General features: G+C 39.4%; 1 protein-coding gene and 1 long non-coding RNA gene across 6 annotated transcripts in view; both read left to right on the top strand.

The window, feature by feature from the left end:
* LOC130456430 (uncharacterized) lies at nucleotides 1-13,110 on the top strand. The gene is made up of 2 exons (XR_008915275.1): nucleotides 1-6,929; nucleotides 12,896-13,110. It is a non-coding gene; the product is annotated as an uncharacterized LOC130456430 (long non-coding RNA).
* Nucleotides 1-14,950, top strand: part of MVB12B (multivesicular body subunit 12B) — a 300,578-nt gene that overhangs the window by 124,558 nt on the left and 161,070 nt on the right. The window lies entirely within an intron of this gene.

Consider the following 14,950-nt stretch of genomic DNA (forward strand, 5'->3'; position numbering starts at 1 on the left):
GTCTTTACTAGTTTCTTGTCTTCTTTCTCTTTCATTTAGGCAGCCTTTTGGCTTTTGCATTCTTCCACCAGTATTTTGGAGGACAGAATTTCATGGTTGTGCTTGAGTATAGTGCCACAAAGTCTCACAAGCATGTCTCACATTACATTGCCCTGATCAATGCCATTTCCCAATTAAAACCATAATACATTAGAACTAAACTCCTTCAGATGCCAAGGAAGCATCATTCAACTCTTTACCTAAGACACAAATGGAATGGCTGTCATCAATCAGAGATGATCCTACTTGATTTCAGCTTCCCATTACCACATTTACTTATTATATATCCAAACAATTAAACAAAATACAAATTTCATTAGAATCAGAATCAAATAATGTAACTAATTAGTTCATAGTTTGTTATAATAGAAAAAAATACTTGATTTGGAGTTAAAAGATCCTGATTCTTCAATGATTTGATCTTGAACAAATTTCACTTTTTTGACTCTCATTTTTATCATTTATAAAATGAGGGATAGACTGGGCCTTCAAGTCCTAATCCTATCATTCAATGAACCAAATGACTCACACTTGTCCAGACTTGTTTTTGATATAGTTAGTAATTGGGTATTTCCAGTAGAGAGTATTAGGATATATTAACTGCTTTTATTTAATACCTTCTATCAAATACCTAAGAGCATTTGAATTTGGAGATGGATACTTTGGGTTCAAATTCCAACTCTGCTACTTTACCACTGGGATGCCTTTGGGCAAATCATAGAACTTCTTTGGACTCCAGTTTCCTTATTTTTAAAATGAAGGGCCATTTGCTGTTTCATTGTTTTCAGTTATACCCAACTCTTTGTGACCATATTTGGGATTTTCTTGGCAACGATACTGAAGTGGTTTGGCATTTATTTTTCCAGCTCATTTTACAGATGAAGAAACTGAGGCAAACCAGGATTAAGTGACTTTCCCAGGGTCAGACCCATCTAGTAAATGTCTGAGTCTAGATTTGAACTCAGGAAGGTGAATCTTCCTGAATCCAGCCCAGCTCTCAAGCCACTGCTCCACCTTGCTGCCCTGAAAGCACTATATAAATAGTAGCTATTATCTCTAAGGTCTCTTTCAATAACCTACGATCTTCCTATTTTTGGTACTTGTACTTCCTGCTTCACAAAGTTGTGAAGAAAGCACTTTGTGAATTGTAAAATGCTTTAGAAATATAAATTTTGATGGTCCTGTGATATGCTCATAATCCATTACCACACTCTGGAGTTCTTATGTAGTTGGACAAAACCAGGATATTTTCAGCTTGCCAGTTGTAGTCTCTTCTTATAATTTCAAGGCAAATTCTTTCCCTACCTTGGCAAGAGAATCAGTTTGTAAGCCAGTAAGATTTGACAATAATAATGTAATAATTAATATTGTTTCTTTTCTTGCCCAGCCATAGGCTATTTTAGCAATGTACATTTTAAGTCCCATGCAGGATATCTGCAGTGAAGTTTTTCTTTTATCTCTAAAGTTAGTTTTAACAGTGGTTTGCTCAGATGAGTAAAATGGTTCCTCCTATGACATCTCAGAGATAGCCAGGACTAAAATAGCCCCTTATTTTTGTAGAATAGAAGTTAGTTAAAAATAAGGTTATTGAACAAAGAACCTCAGCATTAGTTTTAAATTCTTGGTGGAGGGCAGAGAGCTTACTGAAGTCTCATGAAAAAATAAAGCCACAGAAATCAGAATTTTAGAGTTGAAAGAGGCTGGCCTCTACCACAACCTTGTAATTATCCAGCCTTGCTTGATGATCTCACATGTTGGAGAATCCACTGCTTCTTGAGGAATTCCTGCCACTATTAGATAGCTTTAAATTTGGGGAATTTTTTTTCCTTACATCAAAGCAAAATTTACTCCTTTGCAACCTCTACCAGTTGCTGCTAGTTGTGTCTTTGGGGACAGTGGGGAAAAATGTCTCACCTTTTTCCCATATATAGGAGAGTTATTTATTTCATTCCCATTTCTTTCAGTTGATTCACATATTATTTTAAGAACATGATACTTATCGTCTTTCTGATTGTCTTTGTCTGAATGCTATCCAATTTATTAGTACCCTATCTAAAATTTGGTGTCTAGAACTGAACCTCCCAGTCCAGATGTCATATGACTAAGGGCAGAATATGGCAGATCTCTCACCTCATAAACTTTTCTCAATGTAACAAGATAGTGTTAGCTTTCTAGGCTGCCATATCATAGTGAAGTGCATTATAGTCAAACTTCCTTCAATTTACATTTATAATATTTAATTTTTGAATCCAGGTATAAGTCTGTGCATTTATATGAGTTAAATTTAAATATATTAAATTTGGTTCAATATTCTCATCCATTGAGATCTTTGTTAATTCTATCCTGTTATCCAGGATCCCTTTAAGCTTTATGTCATCTACAAATTTGATCAGTTTGCTGTCTCTGCCTTTATCCAAGTCATTGCAGGACCCTCTTTACCAGACATTTCCCTACAATTGGTATCTAACTATGAATAACTATGGGGGGAACAATTAATCAATCAATTGTAAATCCACCTGGCTAGTATTATCTAGCCCTTTCCTCTTCATCATTTCTACAACAACTTGAGAAACTTTGCTAAATGCTTTGCCTCTAAGTAACTTATATCAATGACATTTTGCCTGATCTACTAATCTAATCATCCTGTCAAAAAGAAAAAGAAAATGATCTTGGCTCAACATAATTGGACCTACTATGTGGGTTCCCTGTGATTACTACTTCCTTTTCTAGATACACCATCTCTTTAGTAATATGTCCTAGATTTTTGCTAGGAATTGAAGTCAAGCTCACCGGCCTATACCATTCAGATACCATTCTCTTTTCTTTTTAAAAAATTGGAACATTTGCCCTTCACTCTTCCCATGTTACCTCTTCTATTCTTCATACTTTTAACTGTCACTGACAGCGACTTAACAATCTCATCTGCTACTCCTTTCATTCAGTACCTGAGAATTTAGTTCCATCTGACCCAAATGAAAGCAGGTAACAAGATGCTGAAGTAAAGAGGACTGAAAGGAATGAGATCAGGACAAATGAAGTGAGGAAAATATGGGGGTTAGATGTAACATTTCTCTCTCAGGCCCCTAGGGAAACATTTCTTTTAAGATGAAGTTCCTACTTTTAGTATTAAGTAGAGATAGAGACTGGTCCTGTAATTTCATTGCTATAGGGAATTCTCAGTACAATCCTGCAACTTCCCAGCAATCTATGGTCATTAGAGAGTTTTGTGGAGCAGTAAGGGACTAAATGACTTCCTGAGGGTCACACCAGTGTTATGTCTCAGAGTGAGACTAGCACCCAAGTCTACCTGACCTGTTCTCAATGTATTCCTCCCTGTTGTTTTTATAACCTAAATGCTGTCGGATCACAAAGGTATATAGCCAATTTATAAGTCAAGTTTTAATTTTCTACTGTGGAGAGCATGTTACCTCTACTGAAATTTGCTGATACCTCATCATCAATGGAGGTGACCCTAGTTTATTGGAAGTTATGGCAGTTGAGGGCTCTTGCACATCCTACCAAGTTGAAAGGGCTTCTAGTATAGCACTGGTAGTGGACTCTTGTCAATGGATTAACTAAGTATAGACAGACCCTTGAATTCTCCCTTGGGTAATGAATTATTTTGATACATAGTGATTCAAAATAAATTACCTGAGGTAGAAAGAATGGTTTCTATCTGTATCCTTGCTGGCAAAATAGTTCTTGAAGTGTTTAAAATGGAGGTCCTTACCGTTTTTTGAGTCCTGGACCCCTTTGGCAATCTGGTGAAGCCTATGGAGCTCTTCTGAGAAAATTGTTTTTAAATGCATAAAATAAAGTATACAGGATTAATAATAATAGTAATGTTATATATCACTGTGGTTTGCAGAACACTTTATATAGATAAGCTCATTTGATCTTTACCACAACTCTTTAAGGTAGGTGTGGTTATTATCCTCATTTGATACAGGAAACTGAGGCTTAGAGAGATTAAATGATTTGTTCAGGGTCAGAATTTGAGGTAAGATTTGAATTTAGCTCTTCAAGGCCAGCACTCTATACACTGTGCTCCCAGATGCAATTATATTGAAATATAGTAAGTAAGAAAAAAAGAGTTCATGGATCCCAGGTTAACTCTTGCTTTAAAAGTAAGTTGAAAAATAGAATCCAGTTTTGTTTTGTTTTGTTTTTTCAGAGGGGAAGGGACAGAGTTAGACAGGAGTTTGCCAGTTATTCCATGTAGAAAGGCCATTTTTATGGCTGAGTGGAAAACTTCAGAATGCTACCAGCACCCCGGGAGACAAGACGAGCAGAACTGGGAGTGTAGACTAGAGCATCAGCAACAGTCAGAAAGGAGTGTTTACAAGCTTTGTATATTTTATAACCTTTTGTTGTACAGTTTATGGTTTACAATGGCTGCAAGGAAATTGGATCCGTTTTGTTTTACTCACCAAATAAAACACATGTCAGAATAGTCAATATAAAATGTATTCTAATTTGGCTGAGTTAAAACAGCCAGGATGCTGTGGAATAATTGAATGTTACATTAATGCCTCCTAGTAAAAACCATCTGTCTATCTATTGAAAACTTTTCTGTCTTTGCTTGTGTAATTTGCAGGTAATATCCACACTAATAAGAAGAACCTCAGTTCCTAGATTCACAGGACTGGGAGCTGGCAGGGACCTTAGAGGTTATCTAGGTCAATCCCTTCAGTCAGATGGGAATATTGAAGTCTATAGAGCCTTGGACAAGTCACTAGCTTGGAGTAACATAAGTGCAAAGTGGCTGTCAAGAAATAAATCTAGATCTTCTAATTACAAATTTCATATTCTGCTCATTATATTAGACTCAGGTGTTTGGTTTTTTGGGGGGGGATCCTTTTAGGATCCTTTAGGATGACAGTGTAGTATGGTGTGAGTCTAGACTCCACAGCTTTGTTGCTGTGGGCCAGTTACCCAACCTGCTTAGAACACAGTGTCCTAAGATGGAAAGGAGGGATAATCTTACTATGTCCCTCCTAGGGCCACAATAAGATTCTCTAGACCTAAAGTACTATTGAAATATGAGTTGTTCTCCCTTTCCACTGATGATTAGATCTTGTTTTTCCACAGGTTAGGTAAAGTTATGTATTTTTTTGAAATGATGAAGTGTCTTAATTTGAGATCTGTTTAAATAGTTAATAACTACCAATTCAGAGAAATAAAGTGAGTCTAGAATTCTGCTCGAAGGTTTTGACTACAAGTAAATTTCCTTTTCTGATGATAGACATTGAAGTTTGTACTTGGTTTCTCATAAATCCCACATAGATGAAGGAGTAAAAGAAGGGAACATGCATTTATTAAGTACCTGATATATTCCAGGCACTGTGCTAAGTTCTTTACAAATATCTTATTTGATCCTCACAACAGTCCTGGGAGGTAGATTATTATTCCCATTTTACATAAAAGGAACCCAAAGCAGATACTTAGAGAGGCTTGCCCGAGGTGATATAGCTTTTAAGTATCTGAGACTAGACTTGACTAAGGGTTTCTTGGCTCTAGGTCTGGCACTCTATCCATTGTGGCATCTTTTAGATACATAATTTTTTACATATTGTGAGACTTTAAGGTATTGATTTAACTAAATTGCCTTTTAGGACTTAACTTAGTATAGTGGAAAGAACTTTGGATTTCAAATCAGAAGACTGGGTTTGTACCTCAGTACTGATATTTATTGTCATTATAATTCCGGGCTAATAATTTACCCTTTCCTGGACCTCATTTTCCTCATCTGTATAATGGAGTTGAACTAAATAAGACCTATATATGTAGTTTTAAGATCCCAGGATTATACCCCTGTATTTTGGTTCCCCTCTGGAAAAATGGGATGGTAATCTCTTCCTGAGTTTTATATGGTGGTGAATATAGTTTGAGGGGGTTTGCCCAAATTATTGATCTAATGAAGACCTGCTATGCTGTTTGATGATGGTATTGAAGTGATTTTGGGCTCTCTAGCCAGTGGAACACAAGCTGAAAAGACTTGAGGGATGTTAGATTGTGTCCATTATTTAAGACCAACCCAACTAACTTTGGAGAGACTCACCTTCAGGGAATGGATTATTTGGCCCCAGTGATGCAGGAAAACTAACCATTTTCTCTAGTAAGAATGAGGAGGAAGGGAAGCCTCTGCATTAGTGGAATAAATACTCAAACTGATGAAAACACTCTTCCTTAAGATATTTAAGTAGTTTTCCAGGGCCAAAATCTGTTTTCACTTTGGCATTCAAAGATTAGAATATTCAGCGTGTGAGTTCTAAGAATCTATTCTGAGTTTTTTGGTAAGCCAAAAGCTTTAAGTTCAGATTTTTCTCATGAAAGTCCTATTTGCTCTAAAACAAATATAGTATAGACTAGAGAGAATTAATGTTACCAGTAGCTTATGAAAAAGTACCTCATTGTCAATTAGACCATGGAGGTCATGTGGTTTAAGTAGTGGAGTAAAGCCCCTTTCGGGGTAGCTTTGCATAGAGAGAGAATTTTCTGTCATAATAAGACATATTAGCCTCTTCTATTGCTGTCTTTTGAGATCCTGAAGAGTATAATATAATGTGAAGAGTGATGATGGAGTTAGGGCAGGATTTCTGGGTTTAAGGCCTAACTCAGATACTAACTGTGCAATCATGGGCAAGTCACATAATGCACAGGTAAACTTCAATTGTTTGTCTATTAAATGAGGATAGGCCACATACTATTACCTCATAAAATGTCGTAAATTGATGTCCTTACAATATTTTATGCCTTTAGGGAAACTATCTGAAACAGAAGAGACCTTAAAGGTCTAGCATTATATTTGATGAACTAGACAAAATCAGAGCCTAGTTTTTCCATACTAGTATGAGTTGGAAGTCAGGAGACTGTATGAAAGTTGGTAGGTAAGCATGAGCAACCATCATCCTCTGAATTCTGTGTGTAATTGTGGGAGAATGCTTTTCAGATTTGGGGGAATATATTGTACCAATTATTATTACTATACTGCCTTAGTAAATGCTAGTTTCTAAAACCCAATTAACTCTGGCTGGCTAATTGGTCATTCATATCAGGAGCACATCCGTAGGAGCTCCTGAGTGATACTGTTTGTTAGAATTATTAGAATAGATAGTATTAGAGTAACCCTTCCTGCAACCCACCAGAGTTGTCCCTAGAACTCTATGAGGAGATGTTGTTCACTGCTCTCTGAGGACCTAACCTGCTCAACTGAGTACCACTTGGAAGAAAGAGCTCAAAGACTGCACTACAAGTGTATGAGATCAGTTACCTCCTCATTTATCACTCAGTGGGAGAGGATGGAGCATAGAAAGAGAAGGGACAAGACATTGTGTTGAATGAAAGTTAAAGCAGTGCTGTATTTTGATGAGAGAAGGAGAAAGAGGAGCTAACAAAAGGTATACAGAACAACTGGAGAGTTTGAGCCAAGATTACAGAGAATTGTGAAAACCAAGAGAAGAGAAAGTTTTCATCAGAATTGTGCTAAATGCTTAAAGGAGATTAAAGAGAAAGAAGAATGAGACAAGGCTAATTAGGAGATCACTGCTGACCTGCAAAAGAGCAGTCTTTATGATATGGGAGATTCAGGAGCTTGGTTGATGGACTCACAGGAGTACAGAATTAATGAGGAAATCGAGGTAATAAACATAGACTGGAGTGATATAGTGAAAAGTATAGGACTTAGACCAAAGGCCTCTATTTTTGTGATCTTGGATAAATAATTCCCTCCTCTTGGTCAGTTTCCTAATCCTTAAGATGAGGGAGATTGGGTTACTTTAAAATCTGCCTATTGTGAGAGAAAACACAAGATTTGGAGTCAGAAGACCTAGGTGCAGATCCCATCTCTGCTAGTTACTAGGTTTGTAAGCATTGGATGAATTATTTAACATCATTAGGCTTCAGTTCCCTTATCTATAAAAGGAGGGGTTTGGACTAGATTGTCTCTGAATTCCCCTCTGTCTTCCAGTTAACATGTGAATGCTGGACCTCTAACTTTTCAGAAAGTTGTAAGGAGTGAGGAAGGGAGGAAGGGCCAGAATGTTGGGAGCTTGCGTATTGAACATCATTCACCTGATTTTTTTCTCCTGATATCTCCTGATGACTCACGGTAGTTGTTATGAACCTCAACAACTGTATTGCGTGGTAATAAGAGTTAAGCCCTCAGGACCTATTGAGACTCATAGGGCTGTTTGCCCTGTTTGAAATGGCCCCTGATTTTTTTTTTATTGTTGGCAATTTTTCTCTCTGGTGTCTTCTCCCTCATTGTCAGTTGTCACTTCTATGACAGTGTCTGTGTGATGCCCTGGCCTTTATTATGAGGAAACAGTCCTCTCTTCCCTCGGTAGAACTTGTGCCTGCCACTTGGTATATGTTTAAAGTATTTTTGATTGTGTAAAACTAATGATTGATTTTTATATTGTACATGTAATGAATCAACAGGGTGACATGGAAGCCAATGAAAGCTAATGGGATCTAGGCTACTTGAACTGAAGCTGAGTGTCCAGAGGGGAGGGAGGAGATAGTCCTGCTGCTATCTTCTGCCCTGGCCAGATCTCAGCTGAAGTGGTGCATCCCTTTTTTATTTTTAGGGAGGGCATTGGCAGACAACCACAGACAGAAAAGGGCACCAGAAGGTGAAGGAATTATATCATGGCACTCCAGGATCTTTGGATGTTATTGAGATATTTAGCTTGGATTAGATGCTAACTGCTTCCAGAAAGGCTTCCCTGATCCCTCCAGATGAGTGCTTCCCCCTCCTCACATTTCCCATAGCCCTTTGTCCATGGCTCTCTCTTATACTTATTTCACTTTTCTTTGTGTTATGGCTGTTTGTGTACTTAGTGTTTTAAAAAGAAAAATATATGTGTACATATATATGCATATTTTAAAATCATGCTAGGCCATATTATAGATTTCATACAGGATTTGAAACATTGGAGTTCTCTGTAACTCTTCCCTCTTTATGACCTATTGTATCCAGATGATTGCCAAATCCTGCTGATTTCTTCTCTGGCATTGATTCCCTCCGCTCCAGGCCCCACCACCCTTATGTAGGTCCTCATTGCCCAACTTATTTTGGTAGCCTTTTAATAGATACTCCTACATGTACTCTCTTCTCCTCTACTTTATATACTCTTAGATATCTCACTGATATAGGAATTCTCTTAGGTCACTCTTCTTTTAAGAGCCATTCATTTCTCCCTGTTGCCTGATGAGTATGGTTGGTCAGGCATCTAGGGACCACTGCAGTGCGGCACAATCATGTCTTTTTATCAGATTATTCCTCACTGTGTCCAATTAGTCTGATTTAACTCTCTGACCTCTCTAAATGCCCCAAACATTTCTACCATTAAAGTGTGTTCCCTAGGCCTAGAATGGCTTCTTTGTCTCTCTCCTTCTGCTGGATCCCTGCTTTACAGAAAACCTAACTCAAACACTACCTCCTCCAGGAAGCCTGATTCATTTGCCCCTAGACCTCCAGAATACTTTCTCTCCATCTTGCTAATGTACTTATGTAATACGGTGCATAATGATTATCTAGATTGGTCCCATACCCCTACTAGACTGCCAGCTTTGTGAGAATAGGGGCTATTTCTAATCCACCTTTGAATCTCCCCCAGGGCTTAAAACATTGTGCTCTGCCTGCAGTTGGTGCTTAATAAATGTCAGTTGAATTTAATGGAATTGTCTGGGACATTTGGAGGATCACTTCCCATCAAGGAGTATTAGAGAGGAGGAAGATTATTCTTCCCAGAATCTGCAGTAGTCTCAGCCTGCTCTGTCAAGGGAGAAACAGCTAGGTTATAACCAAATTAGGCAGCTGTGGTAGAATGAATGGAATGATTTTTAACTTGGAGTTAAAAGAAATAGTTTCCAATTCTACCTCTTTCACTACCCATGATACTGGGCAAGCCATGTAACCTCTGGCTCTCCATTTCCCCTTCTGTAAGATGGGAAAAGCAATACCTGTACTGCTTACCCCACAGGGTTGTTGTTAGAATGAAATGAGACAATGCATCTCAGAAGCCATATATAAACACCATAAATTCCTGCGTTGTTCAGCCGTTCAGTCATGTCTGATTCTTCTTACCCCTGTGGATCCTAGCTCTCCATGGGGCTTTCTTGGCAAGGATGCTGGAATGGTCTGGCATTTCCTTCTCCAGGGAATCCAGGGCTCTATGTATGTCAACTGTTATTACTAGCATAGCTAATATATAATAATAAAAATAATAATAATAAGTGGAGAGCCATCTTTAGAAAAGCAGCTGTCAGATTTAGTCCATAAAGAGCATTGGGTTTAGTCAGAGTTCTGTGTTCGATGGTTTGACTACTTGCCACCTACCAGATGGTGGGTAATTTATTAAGCTCCTACCATGGACCTAGAACAGTGCTAAGTGCTGGAGATACAAAAAGAAAAACAAAATAATCCCCATGCTCAAGGACTTAACATTCTAATGGAAGACAGTATGTGCATATGTTTAGATATATTCCAATTACAAAACCAAGGGAGGGCTTCAGGGACAGGGGGAAATGGGAGAGGGGACATGGGGATGGGGCAGGAAACACAAATGGGAAAAGGACTCCTGAAAGAGGCGGTGGTTGAGCTGAATTTGGAAGGAAGTCAAGGATTTTAAGAGGTGACCAAAGACACAGGGATGGGAAATGGAGGGTGGCCCTTGTGGGAAAGAAGTAGACTTGTGTGGCTGGGCCTCAGAGGAGGTAGAGAGGAGTAGTGTGTGAAAAGTAAGGGAACAGAATGTGTGAAGAGCTTTGAGCCAAACAGAAGAGTTTCTCTGGACTGTTAGGGGTCATAGAGAGCCACTGGAGCTGATGATGGTGGGGATGGGGGGATGACAGGGGCACAATCATGCCTTCATCCCAGCATTGGTTTGGGGTGGACTGGAGTGAAGAGAGAGACTTGAGGCAGAGCCAGGTCAGAGGCTGTGAGGGCCTTGGGATTGGAGGAGAGGAGACCCTCCCTTACCGAGCCTTTGTTTTCCCATCTTTAAAATGAGGGGGTCATGCTGGGGCATCTCTCAGATCTTCACCCTAGGCCTCAGTGGCTTCATTCGTCTCTCCAAGCCAGAAGCCTGCCCTATGGGAGCCCAGGGGTCTCCCAGAGAAGTATCCCCAGATTAATTGCTGAGAAGCCTCTGGTCCTTTTGTGTAGCCTCTGGAGAGGGGGGGGGGGGCGTGGTCCCCTACGTTGGTGATGTCAGCTCGCCCTCTCCTGGTCAGACCTGGTGGCAGCCCCGGCCTTAGGCAAGCAGCCTGGCAACACTGTGCAAATTAGGCTGGAACCTGCTGGGAGGAAGAATAGCCCCAGTTGGGAATGTTAGGGGCCCTCTTGGCACCTGGAGTCCTGCTACAAAGGTGCGATGATTGGTTTCCTGCAGTCTTTTCTTCTGTGCTTAGCTCAGTTTTAATGAAAAGAGGCAACACTGCAAGGGAAGAAAGGCCCTGGACTGGGATTTGGGAGCCATTGGTTCAAGTTAACCTCTGTCTCCTGTGGGACCTAGGACAGATCTCTGGGCATCTCTGGTCTTTTATTTGCTCCCCTGGAAAATGAGCTTTATATGCTCGATGCTGCCCACTGAAACCACAGGGTGTTGTGAGGAATGCCCTGCAGCCATAGTGCTGTCAACATGTGTGAGGTCCCTTGTTGCCCCATTATCCTAGACCCTGGTGAGGCCCTTCCTGCTCCCATGTTCTATTCTTGCACTCTGTCTTCTCAAGTCCCTCTAATCAGCTGTAACTGTTTATACTCCAACTTTATATGATTTCAGTGTCATATGATTGCTTTTATACAGAAGGGGAATTGGATGAATATTTTAATAGCAAGCAAGATTGGTCTTGCATTCATAAATGTCTTTGCCATTGAGTTTCCTTTTTAAGATCCTTGTTAAGTTTTTGTTGTTAGATGTGTTTGCAGAGGCTAATAATGATAGTTCCCACTTCTGTTGGAATTCCGATGTTTAGGAAGTACTTTGACCATGAAAAACCTATGTGACAGATAGGGCAAAGATTACCATCCCCACTACAGTCAGTCATTCTGTCAGTAAACACTAAGTGCCTATTGTGTGCCAGACCCAATCCTAAGCCCTAGGGATAAAAAAAAAAAAGACAGAAGACAGTCCTTGCTTCTGGAGAGCTCCTACTCTAATGGGAGAGATGAAGTGCAAACTCTGCACAAATGAGTTTCCTACAGGATAAATTAGTTCACTCAGCAGGAGGGAATACTCTAGAATTAAGAGGGATCAGGAAAGACACCCTGAAGAATGAGAGATTTTAGCTGGAACTTGAAGGAATCCAGGAGGTAAAGCATTCCAGGTAAGAGGAACAATCAGAGAAAATGCCCAGTTAGAAAAGGAGTGTTTTGTTCAAGGAACCTCAAGGAGGACAATGACACTGGATCTCAGAGTATATATGGAAAGAGGAGAAGTAAGGTTTGTAAAAAGACTGTAAAGTCTAAGGACAGCCAGATTATGAAGAGTTTTTAGTGCCCGGCAGGGTTCACATTTAATCTTAGAGGTGATGGGGAGCCACTGTAGTTGGAGGTGGATAGGTGGGGAGTCTTAGGGGGTAAAGTAAATCACTCAAACTCACATAACTAGTAATTGGCAGTTATATACAAATCAAAGCCCAAGGCAGATGGATATTTTAAGAAAGAACAGGAAATCCTGGGTTCTCTACCAGATATCTGTGTATCAAAACCAGGTCTGGGACTCAGAGTGGGAAAAACTGAACTTGAGATCAGAAGGCCCAGCTATGATCTCAGCCTTGGGGCTAGCAATGTAACCTTGGGTCAACTACTTAATATACAAGAATTTCCATTTCCTTCTTTGTAAAACAGGAATGAGAATATCTGCAGTTCTGATGAAACACTGCTCCTTTCCTCAGGATGGGGACTTTTCAAGATTCAACTTTGTTGATCTAGCTGTTATGGACCAAGCTTTTTTTTTTTTTTAAACATTCAAGACACCTTTGATGGCATTCAATCCCCATGCCCTGTGGACCTTGACATGGCCGTTTAGTTCAGCAAATATTAAGTATTTCCTGTTTACAGAGCATTCTGTTTGGCACTGTTTGGAAATATACAGTTCAGATAAGACATGGTCCCTGACCTCATGAAGCTAACAGTCTGAGGTAGGACACTTTTGGAAATTGGAAAAGACTTCATTGAGATATGAGGACTACTCGGAACCTGGGGCAGCAAGAAAAGTAGTACACATGGCAGTCAAAGCTGTGATCATAGTCTATAAGGCAACTGGTATTGAAGATAGAGACTGAAAATGATGTGGACAACCAGGTGGATCTAGAGAATAAGAAAGGGAACTCCAGGTAAAGGGAATAATCTGAACAAGACATAGAGTTGAAAAATCACAGAGCTTAGTCCTGTGGCTGCCATCCCCTTAGTTTACCTGCCTTACCTACACTATTGCAGGGTGCTTGCATGTTTCCAGGCTTTCTATCCCTTTCTCTTTGATCCTACAGATTTGTCTTTCTAATGTAGAGAATATTTGAATATAGTGGAAGAAGTACTGGGTTTGAAGCTAGTGAACATAGATCCAAATCCATCTTATACCCCTTTCTACCTCTAAGGCCTTGGACAGGTCACAATCTTTCTAGGCCTCACTTTTCTTATCTTTAAAATAACTAGATAACCTCTACATTCCCTCTCAACTCTAAACCTATGAACCTACTTCGCTGATCACTCTTCTTTTCCTGGTATTGCCATGGTAGATCTAGAGCCAATACCTAGGATTTCATTGGTATGGAGAACTCCCAGATGAGGAAACCCTCTAAAAATGGAGGTTGGTACCTTCTCTGTAACACAGTCTTAGAGATCTGCCTAGAGCACTGGGAGGTTGTCACTTGTCATGAATCACATAAAATCACATAATCACAAATGTATACATATATATGTCAAAAGAAGTATATGTATTGGGTCTTCCTAGTTTCAAGGCCAACTCTATCCACTCTACCAAATTCTCTCTCCTTGGATTTATATAATACTATCATTTATATAGTGTCTCACTAAATATTTCTGAGTTATATGCAATGGTTTCTAGGCACACAATAATGAGATAATAGCCTACTATCTTTGAGATACTAAAAACAATTAGAGAAAAGCTTTCAGGGCATTGTGTGGATCTTGAATGAAGGAATTCAAGGGGGATGAATATGAACAAGAATAGTTCAAGAGGAGAAAGCTAACTGGTTTGAGAATTGTATCACTGGAACAAATTTTAATGTCAGTTATATATTATTGACCCATGAAGATCTCACAGTTACCTGCAGAAAGCTGTAAACTCCAAGGGGCAGAGTCTGAGTAAAGTAGGAAAAGTGTTGGACTTAGTTTTGAGAGACCTGGGTTCCAAGCCCTGATGCAGGCAATTAACCAGCTCTGTGATCTGGCAAATCTTCACCTCTCTCTAAACCTCAATTTCCTGGTCTATAAAATTAAGCTAACACCACTCTCACCCCCTACTTCACCAGGAGTGTCACGAGAAAATGGGATAAAGTGTATAGAACACTTTTTTATAAATTAGGTGTTCTATAAATATCAGTTAATAGTAATATTGCTATTATCTTTGTCTTCCCAGTACCAAGAAGTATGCATCACATATGGTAGAAATAACACAAAATGAACAGATGTTTGCATTGAATTCTAAGGATGACTGTTACCTGGAAACGTGACCTAAACACCTTCGGGGTAATTAATAGGACTGGCTACCTACTACAGGCAATCAAGTAAGCAGGGAAACAGCCAGGTCTGGAGACTGAGAACAGCAGGGTATAGGAATTTAGTGAGTAGTTTCTCTACTTAACAAGTAGTTTTTCTAGAAGAGAAGATTCTGTCATTTTTTCCAAAGGAGAAATTCAATTCAATCAGCAGTTATTAAAT

The sequence above is a fragment of the Monodelphis domestica genome, chromosome 1 (assembly GCF_027887165.1).
Source record: "Monodelphis domestica isolate mMonDom1 chromosome 1, mMonDom1.pri, whole genome shotgun sequence".
NCBI classification, from domain to species: Eukaryota; Metazoa; Chordata; class Mammalia; order Didelphimorphia; family Didelphidae; genus Monodelphis; species Monodelphis domestica.